General features: G+C 38.1%; 1 long non-coding RNA gene across 1 annotated transcript in view; it reads left to right on the top strand.

Annotated features, from left to right (window-relative positions):
* The window catches only part of LOC111092192, a 29,194-nt gene extending 12,552 nt beyond the window's left edge, over positions 1 to 16,642 (top strand). Inside the window, exon 3 of the long non-coding RNA XR_005378004.1 lies at positions 12,834 to 16,642. This is a non-coding gene — a long non-coding RNA (uncharacterized LOC111092192). The remainder of the gene's footprint in view (positions 1 to 12,833) is intronic.
* Positions 16,643 to 27,019: the final 10,377 nt, after the last annotated feature.

The following is a 27,019-nucleotide window of genomic DNA, read 5'->3' on the forward strand; positions in this document are numbered from 1 at the left end:
AAGATAGGCTTTCAAGATCTAATAAAATTGCCTCTGTCTCTACCAATCAGAAAAGTCATTTATCAATTACATATATATTACAAATAAACATTTTTTAATGCTTCCTTTGATTTTTCAAGAAAAAGGAAAATAAATGAGTACCAGCTACTTCTTTTATAATCCCTTACTTCCAGGGTGGCTTCAGAGCCAAAACTTACTATAGCCAGTCTCTTCCCCTGATAAGATTGAAATTGGATGTTCAGCCTAAGACCCTAACTTAGCAAGAAAGCTTATGATACCTTCCTGTATTTATTATGGCAGGAAAATAGAACTCTTCATTTTAAAAATAGCCTTTAAAAGAAAGATAAAAGCTAAGATTATTTTTAGAGTTATTAATCAGAACTTTTCTGCTTATAAGTGAATAGAATTCCTCCTTAATCTAGCCCAGGAAGAAAAAAAGAAACAAGGAAAATTCATTATCTTATAACTTATGAGGCCCTGAGATAGACACAACTTAAGCTGGATCTATGGGATCAAATAGCATTATAGGAATTTTTCTACTTCTCTTTACTCTGTGTGTGTTGGATTCTTCTCTCTCAGGCACTTTCTTTCCTTATAGTGGTAAGATGGTTACCAGCTGCTCCAGGATTTAGCAGCCATGCTTTCAAATTTCCAGAAAAAAGTTCTGAAATAAGTCTCATTTGCCCCACTTGGGTCATAGCCCATCTTGGAGTTCATCAATATGGCTAGTGGAATGGATGGTGCCAATTGGCCAGGACTGAGTCATGTGTTTCATCCTTTTTTTACACACTACCCTTCTTCAGCAGCCAGGATTGGGCCAGATTAACCCAAATCATGTGGACTCCGGCAGAGCAGTGGTTCCTCAAATGACAGTTTTCATTAATGAGAAGATGATGTAAAGGGGATTGGTGTATATACAGGAGATACCCTCAAGCATGCCATCTCCCTGTGAACAGAAAACTTGCGGTTTTTCCTTACACAGCATCTGGCACATGCTTTGGCACTTTTTTAACAATAAATTTAACGCATGAGATTCCTCTTACATAAAATACAGTTTCTTCCTTTCCCAAATCATTTTATTTAATTGAAACTTGATTATAGCAGACATTGGATGGGAAGTAGTATTGAATCTTTGAGTCCTTAGGCCTAACATGAAGAATTTTATCTGAAGAACCACAATGTTAAACAAATAGTGGGAGTGATTAGTGAAAGAGCAAAGAGCAGTGAGCCAAATAGTCTCAACTACAGGGTGGTCAGAGCCCATGACTCAGTGCCATTGACCTTCTCAGGCTTTAGTAAATCCAGTTGGAAATTCTGGTAAAGATCAGGATGTCACCATCAAGAAGACATTGAGCTTGAAATGACCTTTTTTGAATAAATAGGTTAGAAAAGACAACAAAATTAAGCAGCAACTTTGAAACAGCCAACATAGAAATCTGCAGGGTAGATGACATGACCTTCAGGCTTCTGGCCTTTATCGTTCTCTGGCCACTAGAGATTTTTCCATCTTCTGTTTCTCTGCTTTGCAAGGACTCCAAACTTCAATCGTATTTGAGGATGTAAGTGATTTAGTTTAACTTTAACTGATCCTACTGAGCATTTCCGGCTTGTGATTGTTAGTGCTGTAGTGTCCATGGATCTGGAAATGGCAAAGAATGTGGAAGAAGCTGGGCATTGAAGTCAGGCATACCTGGGTTCATGCCAAGCCTCTGCTACTTTCTCACTATGTCTTTGGATGAGGGACTTAATATTTTTGAGTATGTTTCTCCACTTGTAAAAGGAGGATACCGACAGTTCCTACCTTACAGTGTTACATAACACAATTCATTTTATCAATGCTTAGCAAAGTGTCTACCACATAGTTAATTCTCAGAAAATGAAAGTTGTTTTAATTCGCCTACAATGTGTTCTTCTAGTTAAGGTCATCATCAGTTTGTCTTCCATTAGAATCACTAGATGGACAAGCCAACTACTGATTAATTTGTGAACTATAAACTCATATCATCAAATGAGATGCATCTTCTTTTGCTCTTATTTTCTGTGGGAAAGAGGTGAGGAGAAATAGGAGTCAGAAATGGTATGATTTCTCTAATTAGATGATAAATAAAGACAGAATGACAAATTGGATTTATGAACATCACAGACCGAGACGTTTCCTCTGGATATACAAATACTTTCTCAACACTCTTTTCTAAATGAATACCTAGGGTGAAAAGGGCAGATGTGAGAATCAAGCACTTTGTTCCTCCTTTTTCATATAGACTCAAGTATAAAGTGAAGATAAAATGTAATTTTCATTTATCTATGCCAATGGATGGCAGCTCAGAGGCTTATATTATCTACTGTAGTCGATACTTGGTCTTGGAATGCATTATTTAGTTTGGCTGTGTTTTGTTTCAGCAGACTCACCTAATTATGGTTTGCTGAGGCTCATGCTGAAACCACTGTGAATTTTCTAAGTATATCCCAATCAGCAGTGGGGAAAATTGGCCTAGAAAACTCTTCTTGGCAGAAGGATAATGGCAGACTGGGATAACGAACACATTGGAAATTATTTGCATATGGATATTTGAGTCTTGACTGTAAGCAACAGTCATTTATGTTCTTTTGCTGGAATGCTCAAACAGTTAGTCATTTTACCAAACAAAAAAGAGATCAGTAAAATCTCTGGGGGAATACCATCCCCCACAAAAGGACAAAATTATTGCTTGATGAGGTCTATAGATGGCAGCCGGTTATTTGAATTGTTCTCTTTTTGCCTGGGAGATTTAAAGCATTACTGAAGATTTTTGATATGACTAATATATGTAACCTATTTCAAAATTTTCTGAAATTTAAATAAATTTATATGTGATTATATCTATAGACATGAATATTGATGAGCGCTTAAATTAGAATTTTGTAAGTTCTGTTGCCATTTTATTTCCCTTTTAGCACTAACCAAGACCATTTTTATGGTTTTTCTTGTTTATGATACTATACTCATTTTCTGATGTGCTTTTCTTTTTTCTGAAATAGTACTTTTAGTGATGTCTGGTCTGAAGTTCTATGATTTGGTCCCAAACTTTGACCTGGCTTATTTTTAGGATTGTAATACTATATTGCAGGTATAGCATATACCAGTCTCTCTCTCTTTCTCTATCTGTGGCAGTTAGATAGACAGCTGTACATTTGGATATCTACCTGTCTCTCTATATATGTCTTTCTCTTTATATATTTATCTACCTATGTCTCTATATAGATATATCTGTATATATGTGTATATTGACATTAAATGATACAGATGTAAATTTACATTTAGATATCTCTATCTCTCTGTTTCTCTTCTCATATGTACAGTTGATCCTTGAACAACACAAAGGTTAGAGGTGCCTTTCCCTTCCTTACCTCCCCCAACAGTCAAAAATCCATGTATAACTTGACTTCCCCAAAACTTGACTGGAAGCCTTACTGATAACATAAACAGTTAACACATGCTTTGTATGTTACATGTTTTATATACTCTAATCTTACAACAAAATAAGCTAGAAAAAATCATAAGGAAGATAAAAAACATTACAGTACCGTACTATATTTTTTGAAAAAAGAATTCACATGTAAGTGGATCTGCACAGTTCCAACCTGTGTTGTTCAAGGGTCAATTATATATATCTATCTCTATATATCAATGTTTATATATGCTTACATAGGACATAGGTTATATATAATTGGTATATTTATAATGCTGTATGTAATTCTATGTGATGATATATGTTATATACATTACACACACATTTATGACAGAGACATAGAGAAGGGGGGAAGAGAGAGAGGACAGGCACCTTTTCAACAAAGCTTAACACATAGGATTGCTGGTTATTTTATTGAGAGTTGTGATTTGAAACCAAGGTTGATTTTCCTGTAGGTTGATTTTCCCAAAATACGCCACTTACCTCTTTGGTAAATATGAGCTGTGTTTTTGTGGAACTCAGACATAACACTAAGCTGCATTCAATGATGAGACATTGGTTTTCTTTTCTTCTGGTTCCGTTTCCTACGTTGTGTCCAGGAGAAACTCTTGGTTTGGTTCTAGTAGGTACTAATCCCTTCCTGACTCTCAGTAATCTGCATTCTTAACCTTGACAACAGACCTCTAGCAACCAACAAGGCCTAAAGAAATTTTGCATTATTTTCAGTTAAATTTTATGTATGTTTACTTTGTATTTATGCCAAATGATACTGATTTTTTTGTATGTTTGTAATTTTTTAAAAAAGATTTGATTTATTTATTCATGAGAGAGACAGAGAGAGAGAGAGAGGCAGAGACATAGGCAGGGGGAGAAGCAGGCTCCATGCAGTGAGCCTGATGTGGGACTTGATCCCGGGACTCTAGGATGATGACCTGACCCAAAGGCAGACGCCCAACCACTGAGCCACCCAGGAGTCCCAGTAATGTTTTTAAGTACAATGTATTGTTAAGAAAATAAATAAATCATTTTAACAAAAAAATACTAAGTCAGTGAAAGTGAGTTGACATGCAAACTTCATATCGGCAGTACAGATATAACTGAATAATAAGAAAGAGAATCCTAGGACATGATTTCACTTCCTGATTTTGATGAATGCTGCTCTCCAGACATATTCTTACCTTTCTCCATGAACAATACATTTTTCCATTATAATGCCTTAGCTGACTGTTTCCTTTCTCTTGCTCCTATGTCATCATAACTAAATTCTGAACAGTCATAAAGGTCAAGTTCACACACTGTGTCCATAAAGTTTTTCTTTATTTCATAGATGAAAATGTTCCCATACTGGTTTCCCAGATTATTTTATATCATTGAAGTTATCACCTACTTTTTACATTTTCTTATAAATATGCTTATTTTCTCTTTCTAACATATCTTATATGTGCTGAGGGCAAAATCTATGTTTAGGACACTTGCCTGTATGGATCAGCACCTGGAAGATTGCTTTGGGTATAGGAGGTACAAGATAGATGGTCGTGGAATCAATAAATTCATATGTGAGTGAATAAAGGCAATTCAAGTAGGTGCTTAATTCATCAGACACTTGGCCATTTTGCAATGACCCAGCCTCGCCTTAGGAATATTAAGATTTTGCTGTCTAGAACACCACATAACCCAGATTTTCCATGTTAGTTGCCAAGGTATTAGAAATAATCTGGGACCTGAGACGTGAATTAAAAACAACCAAAACCTCCCAACACAGCATTTTAAAAAAGTCATTCCATAGAGTGATACAGAATTTATAAAAGAGAAGAGAAATGAACTTACTGACTTGAGTTTTCTGGTACCACGAGCTGTTCGGTACCATTGACTTAGAAGCGTTTTCTGTCCATGTGTATGAATGGAACCTTCCTGGGCGGGTGTGATGGTCTTACAGTGCTCTCTGCAAGGAGATGGAGCTGATGGAAGAGAATGAAACAGGATGGGGGTCAGCTTTGTGGGATTGTAACTGGTTCTCTGGTTGATTTAGCATTCCAGATGCTAAAGGCCATACAGCAGAATTCAAGTGAATTCTGTTCTTTAATAAGCCTTGTGTAGATGTGGCTGCCGATTGGTAATAGAGTTCTTTTCCTTACCCATCCGCTGCTCTTTCTTGTAACCTCTCCCTCTTTGTTTCACCACCGCTAAGATTTCTTTCTGCTACTTTATCTCCTTTTTTCTGTCAGTAAGACGATTGCCCAAATACCTCGGGGTGTAGTCGCACTTCTGGATGTTCATTATCTCTAGATTCCCTCAGCTACGGATATTTATTTTCTGCAGACCTCAGTCTGCAAACAAAACAATAAACTCCGGTGCTTGTTATGGCAGCAGAGCAATCTAAACTGTTTTTCTCTTTCTAAGGCAGTTCAGAGACCTTAGCGTCTGTATTTTTTTTTTTTTTCCTCCCTGTAGGTTTTCTGTTTCTCAAAAGTGAAATTATATGCCAGGGACCATTTTTCATGCCACCTCTCTCCTCAAATAATCTGGGCCATTGGATTTTCTGATCTTCTTTCCTTAATCATTGCTACAAAACCACTTACAGATGAAGATTGCATTTCTGGAAGCAGCGGGTTTTGAGGCAAACAAAGGTGCTTGAAGAGTAGTGAGTGGGCTTTCAGAATGAAGTCAGAATATACTTGAATGTGTTCTCTTTTGAAAACCTCACAGTCCTTTTCACAAAGACTGAATTTAAGGACCTGTTTAAATTCTTTAAATTCAGGCCAGATTATATCTGAGATTGAGGCTGCACGATTTGCATTGTATCCCATCGATGTTTCAGAATATGAATCTCTAACCCCTCCATTTTAATTTTTCTAGGGTTACCATTATTCCAAGTAACTGGTCAATACCAGAGGGCCTGAATTCAAAATGCAACTTTTATTTCTGTAGCAGTCATATGTTGAAATAACCAGAAGAAGAAGAGTGCTAGAAACAATAGGGAAAGCAATTTCTGAGTAATATCTCTCTTTTTTTGCTTGTTGTTGCTTAAAATTATGTACCTCACTTTATTGAATAAAGTTTTGTCAGTGGTAATATTTACTGTAAGCACTTAATAGTTATAGTGAGATGTTCACCAAGGATGAGAAAATCACATCAATAATTTCCCTTTCAAAGTGCGTGTATTATTTGTGCTTGTTTTCAGGTGCATGAGACAAATTCTACTGCAGTGGATTAATCAAATGAGCATTTATTTTTTTCACAAAGTAAGTGAGCTAAAGAAGAAATCTAAGATGAGATGGTAGCTCCATGATGCAGGCATGGATCCAAATTGCATTTGTGGTTCTGCTTTGCTTTTCTCAACTGTGGGGCCTCCACCCACAACCTCAGCATGGCTACGGAAGCCATGGCCATGATCCGTGCATTCTAGGCAGGGAGAGAAGAAGAGAAGAGGCCACAGGGAAGTGCAGGCAGATCTACCACCATTTTAGGAATGTAAGAGTTTTCCATGCAATAGATTCCCACTTAAATTTTATAGATGAGAACTCCATCACAGGTCCACCCCTCCTAAAAGGAGATTTGGGGAAGTGAACCTTTTATCTGAGTATATTGCTGTTTAGAAAAAGATAAGTGAAAAGATGCTTGTACACAGCCAATAGTGCCTTCTTAACATATAAAATCGACATATTGTTAGGCAGGGCAGAACGAATGCCAACTCATTTCAGATTAGGTTCCTGATTTATTTTAGTTCATAAAATGTCAGTAAGCAGAGAAAACAGAGTAAAAGTATTGTTCATGAGAAGTGTTGGCAATTCCCATCCCAAGTACTGCCTAGGAGAGGAAATCTGATTTAAAGAGCTTAATGCATATGAAGATGATGTAGAGCACGTGTGTGCACATGTGTGTTGTCAAGACAAAATATACAGTTTTATTCGTAAAGCAGCATTAATAGTAATTTCCTGGCTCCATTATCTACGGGCTGTATGCTATTAACCAGTCTACCTAACCACATTTTGCCTTGGTTTCCTTTTTCATAAAATGCGGATTAAAGTAATACCTACTAGTAGAGATTCTGTCCCTGACCAACCTTTAGTAGAGCTCCTCTGAGCCCTCTGCCTGACCTTGGGCTTATGTCCCTACCTTTGGCAAGAATCCTGATAAGTCAGTTTGGCCAGAATCTCCCACCCATGGTACATGATCTCCATTGATATCTGACCAAATTCCTCATCCCCCAGGGAATATCTTGGTATCTCATCACCCTGGCTTGTCTTCACCTGTTAGGTTACTTAGCAAGAATGACCTTAACCCCCTTGTAATCTTCTGTTTGCTACTAACCCTCTCCACTCTATAAATCCCCGTTTCTCCTTGTTGCATTCAAAACTGAACCTAATCCCTCTTCCCTGCTGATAAACCACAGTACACTAGTTACCCTGAAAAAAAGTCTGCCTTATCCTTTTAATAAGTATCATGAATAATTTTTTTCTTTCACACTGCCTCATGGGATGGTTGTGATAAACAAATTAATATTTGCCAAAACATTTAGTTGCAATGTCTTTTACATAAATGGTTATTAAATAAGCAAAACAGACTGTAGTGTGGAAGGAATTCCTTATGTCTTTGTCAGACATCAGGTTAGGTCTTTATCAGCTTTGGTATGTCCTATTCACTGGTCCCTGTCTCTGGCATATTGTTGGAGTTCAGTCAGTGCTTAAGGAATTAACATGTGAATCTCAGCTGATACAAAAGCATTTTTGCTGCAGCCAGTGCTACTTGTTTGTTGCATTTTATCAACAGTATTATAATTTCTATGTAATCCTTTGAAGGACTCAACAAATGGACTTTGAATAATTCCGGTCTATATGGTAAGAGTTTTTTACTGCATATTCTTCAAATGTCTTCTGATTATGACTTAATTTTACATGAAGCTTGATTTTTACATAACAACAAAAGAAATATATTCTTGTCTTGTCAACCCAAACATTCATCATTCCTTTGACAGTTGGACTTTTTTCTCAAATTAATAATTTGCCATTATATCTACCTTGTTTTTTTTGGAATTTAATAATGTTCAGTTTGTCTCAGGGCCTGATCACTTTTGGAAGCAAGAAAAACAGATCTCTGAGGGAATTGTGGTGACAAATGTCTGGACAGTCTTTAAATCGTTATACTAAACTCATTTTAATTTTGTTTTCAGCTCTTCTCAACTGATTTACGAATTAAGGAAGTAATTTACTTGGAATAATTTTGTTTCAAATCTAATCCCAGCTCCACAATTTATTATTTGTATAATTTGGGCAAATTATTTAAGCTCTCTGTAGGTCAGTTTCCTTGACTTTATAATAGTGTCTGCTCTCTAATAGGGTTACACTGTAGGTTAAATGGAATAGTCCTCTATAATATTAGGATAGTTCCTGGCATGTAATAATTGCTCAGGAAGAAAGAAATAGTATCCATGTTTGCTGGTTAATTTATCATTTGAAACAATTGTTTCTGTTGTGTAGTTGACCACAAATGAGTAAACAAATGGTCAGTTCAGTAAGGAGAATGATCCATCACTCTAAGTCTTTGTTTTTGTTTAAGATCAAAAGTGGAATTTTAACTGAATTCTACCACCAGGTATTATAAAACCATAAACAGAGAAACTGCAGTTTAGGATAGGCCAAGGGACTGTTACTGAATTGTTTCAAGATGTCATTTTAGCTACACTGTCGTATTTAGCTAGATGTTATTGATACATCTATAGGACATAGGACATATGCTATGGCCCCACCATTGATTCTTGAACCACATGGTTTGAACTGTGTGGGTCCACTTATGTGCAGATTTTTTTCCAATAAATACGGTACAGTCCTCTAAATGTATTTTCTCTTCCTTATGATGTCTTAATAAAGTTCTTTTCTCTAGCTTACCTTAAGAATACAGTGTATGAGATGTGTAGTGTACAAAATATGTGTTGATCTACTGTTGCTGTTATCAGTAAGGCTTCTGGTCAACAGACTATTGGTAGTTGAGTTTTAGAGCAGTCAAAAGTTAAATGCAGATTTTTGACTGTGTGGAGGGTCAGTGCCTCTAACATCCTTGTTGCTCAAGGGTCAGCTGTGTATGGTATACCGTAGCTATATTTTGGTTTATTTAGTGGGTATTGATCACTTACTAGGTATTTTGCAGATGATACTGCATTCCATGTATTTTTAAAACATTTTTAAAATTTAAATTAAATTCAATTAACATACAGAGTATTATTAGTTTCAGAGATAGAATTTAGAGATTCATCAGTTATATGTAACACCCAGTGCTCATTACATTTAGTGCCCTCCTTAACGCCCATCACCCAGTTACCCCATCCCCTCCCACCTTCCCCCTCTAGCAACTCTCAGTCTCTTATAGTTAAGAGACTCTTATAGTTTTCTCCCTCTGATTTCATCTTATTTTTCTTACCCTTCCCTTATGTTCATCTGTTTTGTTTCTTAAATTCCACATAGGAGCAAAATCATATGGTATTTATCTTTCTCTGACTGACATATTTCACTTAGCATAATACCCTCTAGTTCCATCTGTGTCCTTGCAAATAGCAAGATTTCTACTGCATTTCATATTAATTTGGAAATCATACTTTTGAAAATTGCCATGTTTCAGGCCTGGTGTGGTAAAATGTATCATTGCACAATTTTTAAAAAGGGGTTTGTAAAGGAAATGAGTAATGAACTAAGATAAATAATTGAAAGTAAATTTTAATCAACTTTCCAATGCAACAGTTTTTATGTTCCTGGAATGTAACTTTTCGTTTCACTTACAATGTTCACTTTCTTTATTCCATTTCCTTGATAATATTAGTAGAGATTGTTGAAAGTTATGAAACTGTAAGCATTTTTAAAAAAAGATTTTATTTATTTATTCATGAGAGACAGAGAGAGAGAGAGAGAGAGAGAGAGAGAGGCTGAGACACAGTCAGAGGGAAAAGCAGGCTCCATGCAGGGAGCCCAGTGTGGGATTCAATCCTGGGACTCCAGGATCACTCCCTGGGCCGAAGGGAGGTGCTAAACCGCTGAGCCACCCAGGGATCCCCCTGTAAGCATTTTACTAAGTTCAAAGAAATATAAATTTAAATTAATTCATATTTATCTTTATTTCTCTCATAATTTAAGTAATTCAGTGAGATTTTAGTATATCTATTTTAAAGTACTGGTTGAATTTTTCCCTATATGTTTTCTTTCTTTCTTTCTTTCTTTCTTTCTTTCTTTCTTTCTTTCTTTCTTTCTTTCTTTTCTTTCTTTTTTTTTTTTTAAGATTTTATTTATTTATTCGTGAGAGACACAGAGAGGCAGAGACATAGGCAGAGGAAGAAGCAGGCCCCCTGTGGGGAGCCCAGTGCGGATCTAGATCCCAGGACTCTGGGATCATCACCTGAGCCAAAGGCAGACACTCAACCACTGAGCCACCCAAGTGCCCTCCTATATGTTTTCTTAATGAAATTCATTCTTGGTTTTCTAGTGGGCTGTAAACATTAGGAAATCAGAAACTTTTTGTTCTTTTCTGAGCACCCAGTATTCACTCACTGAACAGCAGGTAACACAGATGTTATGTTAACTGAGTGAGTGAAAATGTGTATAGAAAACTGAAAAAAATATATATATGGAAAGGTAAAATGAGAAATCATTGTTAACAGCAGCCTGCTAACAATTTAGTATATCTTTCAGTCATTTTTTTTTATTGTGGGTATACTTGTAGACTTAGGTGATATTAGTTTTTTTTTTAATATTTTATTTATTTATTCATGAGAGACCGAGAGAGAGAGAGAGAGAGAGAGAGAGAGAGAGAGAGAGAGAGGCAGAGACATAGGCAGAGAGAGAAGCAGGCGTGGGACTCGATCCCAGGCCTCTAGGATCAGGCCCTGGGCTGAAGGTGGCGCTAAACTACTGAGCCACCAGGGCTGCCCGATATTAGTTTTTTTATATATAAAAATGTAAGCAGTTTTCTTTACTCCTAAGCAAAGTTTTTAAAGAAAAAAAATGCTTTCAAGTTTTTACTTAAAAAAATTATTTGATAATGAGATCCCCCCCAACCGCCCAAATTCATGTTACTTCAGGTGCTTCAAATTTAAGATAGGATAGGGCTGTCTCAGGGCTGTGGAAGCTCAGAGTCCGAGTGTATACAGTAGCAATGTCTCTAAAGGAGGCTGTGGTTTGCAGAAGAGTCAACTTAGGCAGAATGGATAACGTAATGTGTCGTGAGCCTTTGGATGAACTCCATGCAATGCTAAGTTGGCAACTTACTACTTATTTGTAATTCTCAAGTACACAAGGTTCTGAACATCAGACTTTTTGTTTTTGGAAAAATCATAGGCAAAATTCATGTGTTGGTAAAACATAACCTAAGCCGAGTTGAGGCAGGTGTAACCCTCATTCATACATTCGACTGCAGAAACAGTAAGATGATTGGTTACCAGACAAGTATATTACCCTTCTAAAATTGAAAAGTTCTCAACACAGAATCAAATTCCGCCCCTCGGGCTTCAGATAAAGGATTGTAGACTTGTGTTTGCTTGGAAAACACTTAAATTTTTAATAAGGAGACAGTATGGTGTGGTTGTTAAAGAGTTGAGCTCTAAAGACAAAAAGCCCACTTTCCATTTACTAAGTATGACCTCTTGAGAAAGCTTCTGATACTCTTTATGCTTCAAATTCCTCCTCTTAAAATGAAGTACCTAATTTCCATTCATACAGGATTTTTGTATAAATATATACATAGTGCTTAAATGTTAGTAAGTTTTCTACAAGCATTGGCAACATGCATACTTCCAGGTATATATAAATTTGTTGAATATAAGCATGAAAAGGGGGCAGTCAAGATTAATGCTTAATATGGGTTTTGCTTATCAAATAGCAAATAATATTTGACAGGGGGAACAACATCTACATCTCAAAATGTAGATGTTTAAAAGACATACCCTAGGACAATACCACTTTGCCTCACTGAACAAATATTGAATCTCCAGGTCAGCAAATATCCAAGGATTATCCCAGAATAATTATTCTGATAATTGGTACTTTATAAACTGATGTTCAGTTTAACTGAGTGTAATAATTTATTAATAACTATTTGAAGAGAAAAAAAGCAAAGCAATGTAGGATAACATTTTATAACGTATCCAGATATGCTCGTTCCTTATTAAACATGCAACACCCAATGTTCTTTGTTAAAATAAAAAATTTCATTCAACATCATTGTGTATAAATTATTGATAGGATCATTTGAACAGTTTCCTAGTGGAATTCTAGTCTGGTTTTCATTTTTAGGGCATAGTATCCTTCTTCTAGATAAAACCATCTGCAGGTAGTCCATTTCTCATCTAACTATTGGCTCTTTATGTCTCTTACATGGAACTAACATCATTCTCTGTTTCCCAAGTAGTGAGAAGAGATGGGCTGCAATGTTTTTTCATTGATGATTCAAGATGATTCTTCTGAGGAAAAGCAATTTTAAAGGCTAATTTTCTAAATGTATTTTTCGAACATCCACTTTCCATTACTTTTAGTGTTGAAATTCTTAAATATATATTCTTTGAAAATAAGTGAATTTTTTGAAACATCAGTTTGTTACTCATTTAAGGAACCTAAGGAATATTGTTTCTCTGGAGACTTTCATAAATTGGTCTTGGAATATAATTTTTTTTATTGGTCAGGTTTCATTTGTAATAGGTGTTTTTCCATTTCAAGATGATATGTTTTTTTTTTATGAGAGAAATGTTTTGTTTTGTTTTTTCACTTCATACAAACCTTTTATCAAAAGATGGCCTAATGAATAGTAAAAAGATTTGTCGTGTGAAAAAGTTCAGGTTTTAATAAGAATGTCTCAGTGGTATTTCAATTATAACTAAAATATCTGTACTCACTATACTGGCTTCATAGTGTCCTGCGTAGTCACCATTAATGACATTCCTTATGATTCACTGAAGAAGACTGACATTTATACTGGGTGAATCCTCCTGTTGAATGGTAGGATGATATTACATCAGACTTAGGGATTTGTGTATATAAATAGTAATGTGACGTATTTGGTAGTGAGGCTTAGAATGGATACTTTGAATATGGATACTATTTATGACTGCTTCCCTTATAACTGTATGTTGTGTTTACTTCATCTCTGTGATCCTAAGCCAAGTAAGTATATGACGAATCCATGTTAATATTTCAGTTTATCTTTTCCAAATAATTATTTTTTCAATATATAAATTATATATTCTTATGTATAAATTAAAAATACCTGTGAATTTCATAAAAATTTAAAATGTCCTTCAAAAGATAGAAACCAAGAAAGTGAAGTAAAACAAATCACAGCCTAGAAGAAAATATTTGTAGATCAGGTAAGTACGGGACTCATATCCAAAATATGCAAAGAACTCTTACAGCTCAGTAGTAAGAAGATAGGTAACCCGTTTAAAAAGTGGACAAATGACTTGACTAGGTATTTCTCCGAAGAAAGTGTCTGAATGACCAGAGTCAGTATGTGACAATGTGCTCAACCTCATTAGTCATCAGGAAAATGTAGACTAAAACCACAGTGAGAAGCTTTACACTCACATTTTAGAAATACCTAAAATCAAAAGGCAATGAAAAGATTTGGTGAGGATTTGTAGAAATTGAAACCCTAATACAGTGCTGGTTAGAATGTAAAATTGTACTGTTCACTTTTGAGAGCAGTTTGATAGTTGCTCAAAATTTCAGAAATAGGATTACCATATGACCCCATAATTCTGCTCTTGGGTTTGCATGCAAGAGAATTTTAAAAATATGCCCATGCAGAGACTTTAACACAGATATTTTTAGCAGCATTGTTTATAATAGCAACAAAGGGGAAAAGAAGAAGATATGTAGATAGAAAATAAGCATATGAAGAGATGTTCCACATTAGCTCTCAGGGAAATGCAAATTAGAACCACAGTGAGATACTACTATGCGCCTACTAGAATGGTACAATTAGAAAAACAATCATGGTAATCCCAAATATTGGTAAGGATGGGGAGAATCTGGATTACTCCTACATTGCTGAGAAAAACAGAAAATGGAACAACCACTCTGGAAAGCAAGGTGGCAGTTTCTTAAATAAATAAATAAACATGTGACCAGGCTATGACCCAGCAATTATCCTCCTGGGCATTTATCTCAAATAAATGAAGACCTATATTCAATTTAAAAACCTATATATTTACATTTATAGCAGCTTTATTCACAGCAGCACCAAATTGGAAAAAAAAAAAAAAGACAACCCAAATGTTCAATAACCTCAAGCAAACTAATGTATACATACCATGGAATACAATTCAGCAATAAAAGTAACAAACTATCAATACCAACCACAACCTAGATGAATCTCCAGGGAATTTTACTATGTCTGAAAAGCCAGTCCCCAAAGCATACTGACCATATGTGTCCATTTTTAAACAATTCTTAGAAGGAGCACATTATAGAGATGGGGGAGAGATTAGTGGTCAGTGGAGGGTCAGAGTGCCAGGGATTGGGAAGAGGTGTGGCTATGAAAGGTCAATGAGCAGCATTGTGCTGATGAAGTTCTGTATCGGTGCCAGGTGCATCAGTGCCAACAGCCTGGCTGTAGTCCTGTGCTATGGTTTTGCAAGCTATTACCACTAGATGAAACTGGATAAAGTGTGTGAGACATGTCTCCACATTATTTCTTACAAGTAAATGCAAATCTATAATTATCTCAAAATAAAAGTGTTAATCAAAAATCCTGCAAAAATAGAATAAAGAATTTTCATAACCCCTTCACCTGGATTCCTCAAATGTCAGCATTTTACTACTTTGCCTTATAACCTAGAGCTACACTGTGTGTGTGTGTGTGTGTGTGTGTGTGTGTGTATACATATATTTATTTTCTCAAATGATTGACAGTAAGTTGTAGAAATGATGCCATTTCGCTTATAAATATTTCAATGTGTATTTTCTAAGAAACGATATTTTCATATAACCAGATTACAAATAACAAAACCAGGAAATTAACAACAATAACACTTTAGCTTTAATCAACATATCTTCTTAGATTCTTCTGTTTGGCCCACCAATGTCCTTTCTTGGTCTGGGATTCAATCTAGAATTCTGCATTGCATTTATTTGTTGAGTCTTTTAGTGTCCTTTAATCTGAAGAGTTCTTCAGTATTTGTTTTTCATGACCTTGCTGTTTTTGAAGAGTGATGGCAGGACAGAGAATATCCCTGTTTAGGTTTGATGGTGTTTCCTCATAATTAGCTTCAGGTTATGCATCTTGGCAGGAATACTATAGAAGTAATGTTGTGTTCTTTTTAATCTATACCCTGAGGAAGATTTGCCCCCTTGATTGAGGAAATGTTTGCCGGCTTCTGTACTATAAAGTTACAGTTTTTTTCCCTTTTTAATAAATGTGTATGTTATAGGGTGATACTTTGAAACCATGCAAATATCCAGGAAGACCCATTTGAAAGATGAGGAGTGATTGGTTATTTATGAGAATTCTGTGGGGAGACATTCCAGGAGGATGGAAATGGCATGTGGGAAGTCCCTAAAGCAAAGAGTCTTGAGCTCTCTGAGAAGAGAACAATCCCATTGCAATTGGGGTAGAGAGAGAGAACAAGATGAATGGGAGTGGTTGGCAGGTACTGTACCATGAAGGGCCTCAAGGCTGTGCTGAGTATTTTTTACATTTTAAGCTTTAATACCCAGGTAGTGGGAAAGCCTTCCAAGTTCTTAAACAGATGAGTGAGATGCCCAAAAGTGTGTTGTAGAAAGATCGCTCAGACTGTATCAGGAATAGATTGGAGGTAGACAAGAGACTTACATTTTATATTCGAGCCTTATATCTATTTGCAATTTATTTTTGGTACACGGTATATTTTAGGTACCCAGTTCTTTTACTTTACAGATGATTAATTTTCTCAGTATCATTTGAAAAAATAGCCTTTAAAATTATATAATAAAAGAATATATATTTATTCCTTCAAAAATTATATATTGAGTACCTATGACGTTTCTGGGAGCACTCTAGAGAATGGGTTACAGGCAGAAATTCCTGCCCTTGTGGAGTCACATCCTATAATATTTATTTTAGAGTAATTAGATAATACAGATAAGTATTTGGAATTTTCTTCCAGGTATCATCAATGTATACAATTGTACATATTTTTGTATATGTTTATGTAGGTTTTTTAAAAAGCCTATAATCCCACAATGCAGAAAAAACTATGATTAAAAAAAATAAAAATAAAACAAAACTATGATTAAAAATTGTGATGTATATCGTTATAAACACAAATGCAACTTCAATTTTTCCTTTGATGTGGTGTAATATATTTTATTCTTTTTGTAACCTTAATGTATGTATTCACTCAATATTTTTTAAATGTCTTGCCAGATTTTTAACTGTCCTTGTACAACATAATTTTTATTTGTTCTATAGTATTCTATTGTATTACTATACTGTAAATTATTTAACCAATCCCAGAGTCTAGTCTAAAATGGAGCAATTGAGTTGAAGGAGGTCAATTGTTCTGCATAATGAAGGAATTCAGTATATTTTCCCCTGGTGGCTGTAGAGTAGAAAGTATGGACTAATTCATTGAAAGCCAATTCACTAAATGGTCTATTTACCATAAGTGGAGGTCTGTAGATGTGAATATAAAAACAAATGAGAAGAGTGACTTGGTATAGAGGAAGCTTATTCTAGAAATATAATGGCATGGCAATCCAAGAAGAGAGACAGCCAGTAGGGGGTCTGCAATGTGGAGCACCAAAAGATTTTAACAGATATGGTAACTGATGTTTAATTTTAAGCTGCCTTATTACCCCCCAGATTCTCCAAACTATTGAGTGGAAATGACATTTTTGCAAAGAAATGTGAACCAGAGCCTCAAGTAATATAATTTTAGTAAGACACAAAATGACATAGCAAGAACGTTAAGCAAAACTTATACTTTGACTGGATTTTGAAGCACAGACTTAATTATTCTCATATAATTAGTAGAAATGACACAGCACAATAAAAAAATGCATTATATTATCTATTTAGGGACAATGTACCATAGCGTTGAGATGCTTTGAGCCTCACATCAGAAGTGGCTGTGTTAGAATTTTGGTTGAGCCACTTGCTTGCTCTGTAACTTGACACGTCTCTTTTCAAGAATGCTTCCATACGTGTAAGCCTGGAGTTACTATGAATATCTAGCACATAAGCTGTGATGAGGATTAAATGAACGCATACATATTAAGTACTTGGCATAGTGCCTGACATGTCAGCTAAAAGGTATTGAGCTTACATGATGATGATGATGATGATGATGATGATGAAGCACATGTTCAAAGCTTTTGATACAGACTGCCAATTTGCTCTCTTCAAACCTCTAAAGTTCACATCAAATTATATTTCCACCATGGCATTTGAAAGATCATTTTCCCCTTTCATTCTGGAAATTATAGTGTGTAAATCTTCAGTAATTTGGATTTAAAATCAAGTATCTATATAGAGACTGTTTATTGCACACCTTGTCTGTGCTGGTCACTTGGTTCAGCATGGAGGACACATGGCACATTAGACATACCTGGGTCCTGTTCTCCTGGAGCTTATATTCTGGGAATGTTCTTTCTTTCCTCATTGATTTATAAGGATGCCCAGCCCTTTTCTGCAAACACATAACCTTGTGTTGTGATAAATCTTTAATTTTGTTTATGGAGCATGTGCTATACGGAGTTCTTAGATTTCATCTAATTTTCTGCCCTTGGCAATACTTAGCCCCTAGAGGAAGTCCTGTGGCCTTTTCTTTCTGCTCATTGAGGTTGCCTTCTTTGGAGGAGAGCTGACATCTACTCATCTGAGTGGGTCTTTTCGCCAAGTTATATAAAGATGGCTTCTCAGTAGATAAAATTTACACTCCTGGGGATAGGAAGAATACAGTGGCGCTCTCCATGTTAAGCTGAGTTTTATTTATGAAGTACCATGCTAAACATTGGGGACCCAGTCATGGTTAGGCTTCCTTTTAGTCTGAGAACACTCAAAATCTTCCTAAACCACCTGTCCCCAGAGAGCATCCTATTAAGAAACTATCACAGAATTTGGACAACCCTTCTAGCCAACCTCCTCTCCAGAGACATCATTAATTGCTTGCATCCCCTGTGTGCCACAGTAGTGCATTACATTTGGCTTTACCGTCTTACATATGTCACAGGCACGTGGCTCTGAGTTCTCCAAGGGTACGATTTATGTGAGAATTCATCTTTGTATCACCAGCATTTAATATAGCTCCTAGGAGGGAATTGGAACATAGTTACTGAGATATATTATCACATTGCTTTTATATTATTTTGGTTTTGTCTTCTCCACTAGAGTGGGAACTCCACGAGGAGGATTATATACCATAGTTTTTGTAACTCCACCGTCTCTCCCGCAAGTAGATGCTTAGAATTGTTGTGATATAGGAGGATTAATGAAAGACTCTGCTAATTAAGTTCCTTAACTAGAAATGTCTCTTTGGGGATCGTGGATCCAAGTAGACCCTAAAAAAGGTGACCATGTAAGCCGAAGTATTTCTTGTATTCAGGTAACTTTCCTCTGTCACATAGTAACTGCTCCATGAGCCTATTTCAGATCCCTCAGGCTCTAATATTAGTGACCTATTCTTCTGTTAGGGCATGTTCTTCATTTTGAAACAGGTGGATTATACATACAGATAGAGTAAGGTCAATGCATTAATTATAACCAAGTATTTTCACAGGCATGTGAACCAGTTTATAAGTGCCTTTCTAAGTTTAATTTGTTTGGGAAAAAGCAGAGGAACAATTTCTATAACCTTCTTTTAGATGTAAATTTGGGATGGTGGACCACGGGGAGCAAAATGGCTGTGGGTAGCTAGTAGGGAAGAGTTGGTATTAGACGAGGAAGTAAATTTAAAAATTTTAAAAATTGGTATCCATGGTTTATATATTCATGTCAATTGATATAGAACATTTATTATAAATATGACAACTCTCAGGTGAATGAGATTTTAAGACTGACATTTTATTCATTTACATTAAGAGAGTGCCAGATACTGTTCCATGGTTCTCATAAATTTTCCCATTCTTGCCTTATAATACCCTTAGGAGGAATATGCTTTTATTATAGATGTGGATACTGGAGCCCAGAGGGGGTAAGAAGGGGCTTGCTGGTTTCATGGTGGTTAATGAAACAAGAATTGAATCAGCTGGTCTGGCTGCCTAGTCTGAGCTCTTAGCTCACACTCTATGGGTCACATGGAGTCAATAGAAGAAATGGTTAGAACGTAGAGTTGGGAGACTCGGAAAGAAAGTGCTTCCAGCCATGCCTATCAGATGTGTAGTGGGGCCTCTTTTTGTTTGTATGCTTTAATCAAAATGAACAAGGAAATTATCTGTATTCATTTAACAACTATCAGAAATTATATCTTTTTGCTCTCCTTTAATGGCAAGTGTCAAAATATCCATTCCCATTTGTGCTGGCAGAAAAATTAAATTTACTGGCTCAAACAATTGAACAGAATAGGGCAAGATCTAGTTCAGGTCGGGCTGGAAACAGGGACTCACACTGTTAAAAGTTACTTTCTTTTCTTTCTTCATTGCTCAACTCTGCATCTTTTCTTGATTCCATTCCCAGACAACCTTTCTTTTCTATTTGTAGCGTGGTTGCCAGGACAACCTCAGGCTAAATCCTACCAAAGTCAAATCCAGGGAAGAAAAGCGAGCCCTTTCTCCCTAATATTTCTAGGGAAAGCCTCACTGTTCACTTTTGCTGATCGGGCTTAGATAACATGCCCAAATCTGAGTGTGCTCAGGACTCTTTGGTTCAGTTCTAGGATTGATGAGGTTATGTTGAGAATGGAAAGGGGAAGATGCCTTAAAAATCCATGGGTGGCTGGCCAAAAAAAAAAAAAAAAATAGATGCTGAGGCAAGATGCGAACATTGACTGCAAATTCTGAATATAAGTTCTGTGAAAAGGTAATCCAGCTTCTTTTTAAACTATTCCATCCAGTATGATCAGTGGAATTTAATACCTGAATGTCCTACCTTTAATGAACTACATCTAGGTTTACAAAATTAATAAGCCACTGGATTGGTTTGAGGGCAGGTTGGAGAGAGAATTCAATGAAATTCTGCAATGTAACACCTGTAGATTGTTTTCCTCATCCTCCAACAGCAGAATATACATAATAGAACTAAGGCTATGATTATGTGTCCAACCAGAGACAGTGCCACATCAATTAAGATTGCCAAAGGATTATGGAGAACAGACACAATATGCCTTGACAGAGCAGGTGAATCAGTTTTCCACCTTGATGGGTGAGAGCAGAAGGAAATATTTCTGGCCTATATGAAACTCATGACTAATGTATGTTTACCTGGACCAGACTCTCCCTCTACTCCTATTCATAATCATTGTATTTTAGTCTTCCTGACTTCAGGGTTTTGCATTTTTGTTTGTTCCTCAAAGTTCATTGAAGAGTAATCTGTTTATTCAAATGCAAATAGAGGATGGGGATGAAATCTCTAAGATTCTTCTTCCTACTCTGTGTGGGTGAACTAGAGCGGGTGGGACTGGGTGAAGAAAGAGGGGGGTCTCCTTCAGGGCATTATGCGTTTGTGTGAAGAAAGGCAACAATCCTCCTGGAGTGCCCAGTGACTCCACTAATTGATATTTGGATATTTTGAAGAGTCCATCAGATGAAATGAACTGTGTGTCCAACCGGAGACACTCAGTGCTACATCAATTAAGATCGCCAACAGATTATGGAGAACAGACACAGTGCACCTTGGCGGGGCAGGTGCATCATTTGCAAGGTTCATCTGATGAGCTGAACAGGAAGTAAAATTGAGAAGAAGCCCAAATCTCTCCCTTTAAAAAGAAAAGGATTTTTTTTCCCTAAAAGCTAAGGAGATGTAAGCGTGACTTCTAGCAAAGCAATCTCAAAGGACAACTTGAGACATTTCCTTGTATCATTACCTGTTAATACGGGGCATGTAATATTAGCAAATAGGCTTCAAAAAAAGAAAGTTCAGGGAAATCAAATCTTGGCTAAAGATCAGCAGTTAACAGTGGAGAGTATGGAGGAGAGGGGAGCCTGGTGGAGTCGGCTCTGAAATTAAACTGCTTCCTTTTGGTTCACTAATGATCTATAGAATGCTGGGTTGAGTCCCTTGCTCCCTCTAGGGATTAGTGTTGCCATCTGTAAAATGGGTCATGATACAACTACGTTTGTAATAAGAGTGTAACGGACTAGGGGAAGTAGAACTTTGGTTCAGTATCTCACACGGAAGTGGCATTTGTTAAATGTTTTCTGTCATCGTCCTCTCTTGGCTGCGGGTTCTGTGCCAAGTGCTGTGCCGAGAACGCTACTGGTACTATGTCCTGAAGGCCTTTGGATGTGCCAGTTATTATTGGGCTCTGCGTTTTTCAGATAAGGAACAGGAGGCTAGGAGAAACATAATTTTCTCAAGTCCTACACCTTGTGAATTATGGAGCAGCTCGAATTAAACCCAAGTTTCTCTGACTGCAGATCTTCTGAAATTTTTATATTAAAAAAAAAAAAAAAGCACCTGGAAATTCAGCCTGTTGTGGCTTGCATCCTGATCACCGCTAAATTCTTTCCTCGAACGCTGGTTTTTACCAGGAGCTGCCAGAGACGGCAAGAAATAAAGAGGAGGTACTTTCTTGGGCTGTTAGATGCTTGTAAAAATGGATACAGACAGAACCCAGGGATTACTGGTATTATTTTTTTAAACTCTGCTTTTTATAAAATAGAATTAGGTCAAAACTACAAAGCACTAAATATTCTTAATCACTGTGCTTAACACCTCATAAGGGAGGGGGAGCAGTAGTGCTAGTTTAGTTAGTTGAACCAAATAGGCGAGATATGACTCGGTTCTGTTAAATCCTCCTCCCAAACTCTGTAGCTGCCAAAATATGTTAAGTCAAGGAGGGAACCAGGGTGAGACAAGGAAGCTGCCTGAAATGCCTACTGTTTGCATGATGCAAATGCCAACATGTAGGGTAGCTTGCATTGCTGCATGACAAATGCTTACAAGTATAGGGGTTTAAAACAACACCTCTTCCTTTTCCCACAGTTTCTGTGGGTCAGGAGTCTTGGCATGACTTAGCTGGGTCCTCTGTAAGACCACCTTTAAGGTGCCAGCTGGGACTTATCCAGAAGGTTGGCTGTGGGAGAGCCCACCTCCAAACTCACAGTTAGCAGAATTCACTTTCTTGTGGCTGTAGGACTGAGGGCTTCAGCTTGTTGGTTGTCTGCTGGAGGTCACCCTGCACATCTGGAGGACTCTTAAAGCTCCTTGTTGCTGGGGGTTCCCCAATGTGGTTGCTTGCTCATCAAGGTTGTCATGGGAATAAAGGAGTCCAGCAAGATGGGCGTGCTGTAGGCTTTTTTTTTTTTTTTTTTGAGATTTTATTTATTTATTCATGAGAGAGAGAGACACACACACAGGCAGAGGGAAAAACAGGTTCCCTGCAGGGAGCCTGATGTGGAACTTGATCTCAGGATCCTAGGATCATGATTGAAGCCACCAGGTGTCAAATAATCATGTGTTAGGTTGGGTGGCTGCCTTCTTTTATTTTTGTAGGAAAAAAAATATTTTAGTGAATAACAGACCATTATGGCTTACAGGATAGGAGGAGTCAAAGTGAGGAGAAGAGGCATAGAATGTCAGTCAGTGGGTATCTCATTTACTGGAATTCTCACAAATGTGCAGTGAAATATTATGAGTATCTTAAAAAATGTCTGACTTCAAGACTCACCAGATCCAAGTCACAATGTTCAATAAATAAAGGGATTTATTTTTCAAATATTAAATCTCAAGTTGAAATAGCTTCTAGGTTGGCCACTGCAGAGTTTCAATGATGCTATTAGGAGCCCAGATTTTTTATTTTTATTTTTTTACTTTCTGCTTTGTCATCCTTGGCATAACGTCTCACTGCCCTCAGGATCACACAATGGCTGTGGTGGGTCCTGAGCTTACATCACTGTTCAGAAGCAGAAAAAAGAGCCTTTCTCTTCCTTGCATCTCTTCCTTTTTAAAGAGGTAAGAAAAATTTTCAGGAAGCTCTGGCCATGTATTCTCACTGTATCTCCTTTGACAGAATTGGGTCATAGACCACTTTCTAAACAAATTAAAGAAGGGGGATGAAATTGCCATGATTGGCTCAACTGGATCAATACTTAATGCTTCAGGCTGTGTCTGGGGTCTCCTCCTTAGAACACAAAATGCTGGGGTTGAGGATAAACAAAACGAGCTATTGGAGCGGGAAGTGGGTGTGCACACACGTGTGTGCCTGTGTTGAGTGCATAGAGGTCTGTGTAGAAGGTGATGCTGTGAATTAGGAAAATAGCAGTTGTATACTATACATTTCATGTGTGGATGGAATCCTCCCCCACCCCCACCCAGGCACACAGACTAGCTACCTGATAGAATACTGTAAGTGTAAGTACTCTAACCTGCCTGAAACTCACCAAGGGGAAATACTATTATTCACTTTGCATATTTTTTTAAGATTTTTAAAATTTATTTATTCATGATAGAGAGAGAGGCAGGCTCCATGCAGGGAGCCTGACACAGGACTAGATCCCGGGACCCCAGGCTCATACCCTGGGGCCAAAGGCAGGCGCTAAACCGCTGAGCCACCAGGGATCCCCCACTTTGCATATTTAAAAAAAATATTTTGTTTATTTATTCATGAGAAACACACAGCGAGAGGGAGAGGCAGGTTCTCTGTAGGGAGCCTGATGTAGGACTCGATGCCAGGACCCTGGGATCACAACTTGAGCCAAAGGCACTCAACCTCTGAGCCACCCAGGTGCCCCTACCTTGCAGAGGCCTGAATGTAAAGTGTGTAGCCCAATGCCTACCACCAATCAAGTGCCCAGTAAGTGGTGGTGAAAGCTTATCATGATTACGCTTGATCTTGTTTACTAATGGCAGCACACACTTGTGCAACAGGTTTGACTCTGCCCCAATAGAGTGAATAAAATAATGAGTTAAGATTCATAGCAACTTGGGACACCTGGTGGCTCAGTCAGTTAAGCGTCCACCTCTTGATTTCAGCTCAGGTCATGATCTCAGGGTCGTGAGATGTGCCCCTGTCTCTGCTTGAGATTCTCTCTCTCTCCCTCTCGCTCTGCCCCTCTCCACCCTCCGCATGCACTTACACATGTGTGTTTGTGTGTGCGCATGTGTGTGCGTGCATGCATACTCTCTCAAATCTTAGGAAAAAAAATATTCATAGCAACTTTCTCAGGCTCACCAGGGTGCAGGAACTCATTTAAAAGAAGCAGCGCATCTACAGAGATGATTTCTTGGACAGTGTGGCATTTCTCCCCCATTTAAAGCTTCTGTAGAGCTTTTCCAAATCTCCAATATAAGTGCCACACAAACACCCTTGCATGGACACCAAAGTCGTTTTTTACTTTTATATGTACTATTTCTCCCCTGACAGTCTCATCTCCCAAACCGAGGGCCCCGGGCGATTGTTTGTTTACGGCATCTCTACATCTTCCTTTCTCCTGCACTTCTGGCCCGGAAAGATCATAAACTATTTGACCATGAGAGCTGGCTAAATTTCCCTAGAAGAAGTAGTTCATGAACTTTAATTAAAGCCATTAGGAAACTTTTATCTGGTTATTATTTGTCCAGAATAATGGAGAGATGACTTAGGAAAGACAATGCCGCATTAAAAAAAAAAAATGAATAAAAAAAATGTAGAAAGCTCCATCAGCCTGAAACCAAACATTAAACAGGGTGCGAATATAATGCTGCATTTGTGAACCAGACGTTTCAGCGAGTCAGATGTGATAAGGGTAGTTGAGGGAAGGTGCTTGTGGTAGAACTGGGGCTGATTGGGTGAGGAGGCCAGAGGAATTCTCTGGGAACAAACCATACTGCTTTGACAGAATTTTTTCCATGTAAGTGCTAAAAACCCAACTCAAAGAGGATTGAGTGGAAAAAAAAAAATGCATTCATTAGCTCTGGTCTAAAAAGATGGAGGGCAGCCCCGGTGGCCTAGTGGTTCAGCCCAGGGCGTGATCCTGGGGACCCAGGATCGAGTCCCACATCATGCTCCCTACATGGAGCCTGCTTCTCCCTCTGCCTGTGTCTCTGCCTCTCCCTCCTTCTCTCTCTCTCTCTCTGTCATGAATAAATAAATAAAATCTATAAAAAAAAATAAAAATAAAAAGATGGAATCCAGGTTCAAGGTCTTGTTGCCACGCCCTCTCCCACCCCCCACCATGCTCCCTATTGACTCCTCCTTTCTCAGTCTGGCTTCCTTCTCAGGCAGGGTCTCCCAGAGAGTAACAGTGACCTGCAAACTGTTGAGGCCTTCAGGGAGCCTTGCAGTAGCCCCAGGGGGAGGACCCCCAAGAGCTTCTCAGTCTTACTCAGTTCAGGCTGCTATAGCAAATTATACCACAGATGAGGGGGGTGGGCCTTAAACAATTTACTTCTCATGGTTCTGGGGGCTGGGAAGTCCACCATCAAGGTCCTAGCACACTCAGTATTGGTTAAGAATCCATTTCCTGTTCTGTGGATGGTGGGCACCTTCTTGCTATGTGCACACAAGGGAGAGAAGCCTCTCTCTTCTTAGGAGGGTGCTACCCCCATCATGGGCCCCCACCCTCATGACCTCATCTGAACCTAATCACTTCCCACCAAAGACCCACCTCCAAATACTATCACACTGCGGGGAGGGGTTGGGGGGTAGGGCTTCCATATATGAATTTGGGAGGACACAGACTTGCTGTCCCTAACATTCTTTTGCTCACATTGTTGCACAGAAATCAGGGAGCTGGTGTCTGGCTCTGACATCCTGATGCTGTGGTTAGGGTGAGAGAGGAGAGAGAAAAGAAGTAGGAGGTAGTGTTCTCTCAGGTTCTCCATCAGGCTCAGGACTGAGGTTTGTGGAAAGACAGAGTTGAAAGTTAAGGGGGCCAGGGCTGTTTTCCCCAGGAGGCTGGCTGCTTTCAGGCACAGGCAGTACTGCTCAGGTCCTGGGGGCAGAAGGATTCAGAGATTTATGAGAAATTTCTCCCCAGTTCTGTGAGATGCCCAGAGACTGGCCCCTGGGGAGCACTGCAGGAAGCTGGCCTGGTTCCTCCTGGAAGGCTCTGCTCTGCATGCAGCAGGACGGCTTGAGCACAGAGATGTTCTCAAGGAGGATGCCTTCTGAAGCTGACTATGCTGGGCCCCTCCCTTAACTCACTGTGGCTCAGGGACTGTATTCCCTTTCTGTGGGGCATAATAAATTGTCACAAATTTAGCAGCTCAATACAACACCCATTTATGATCTCACAGTCCTTTTTTTTTTTTTTTTTTTTTTTAATTATTCACGACAGAGAAAGAACAAGCAGGGGGAGTTGCAGAGGGAGAGGGAGAAGCAGGCAACCCAGTGAGTAGGGAGTGCAATGTGGGGCTCGATCCCAGGACCCTGGGATCATAACCTGAGCTGAAGGCAGACCGTTCACCAACAACTCCCCAGGCACCCCATGATCTCATAATTCTGTAGTGAAAGGTCCACGTGGGCTTGTTTGGGTTCTTGG

Source organism: Canis lupus, chromosome 24, assembly GCF_011100685.1.
Source record: "Canis lupus familiaris isolate Mischka breed German Shepherd chromosome 24, alternate assembly UU_Cfam_GSD_1.0, whole genome shotgun sequence".
Lineage (NCBI taxonomy): Eukaryota > Metazoa > Chordata > Mammalia > Carnivora > Canidae > Canis > Canis lupus.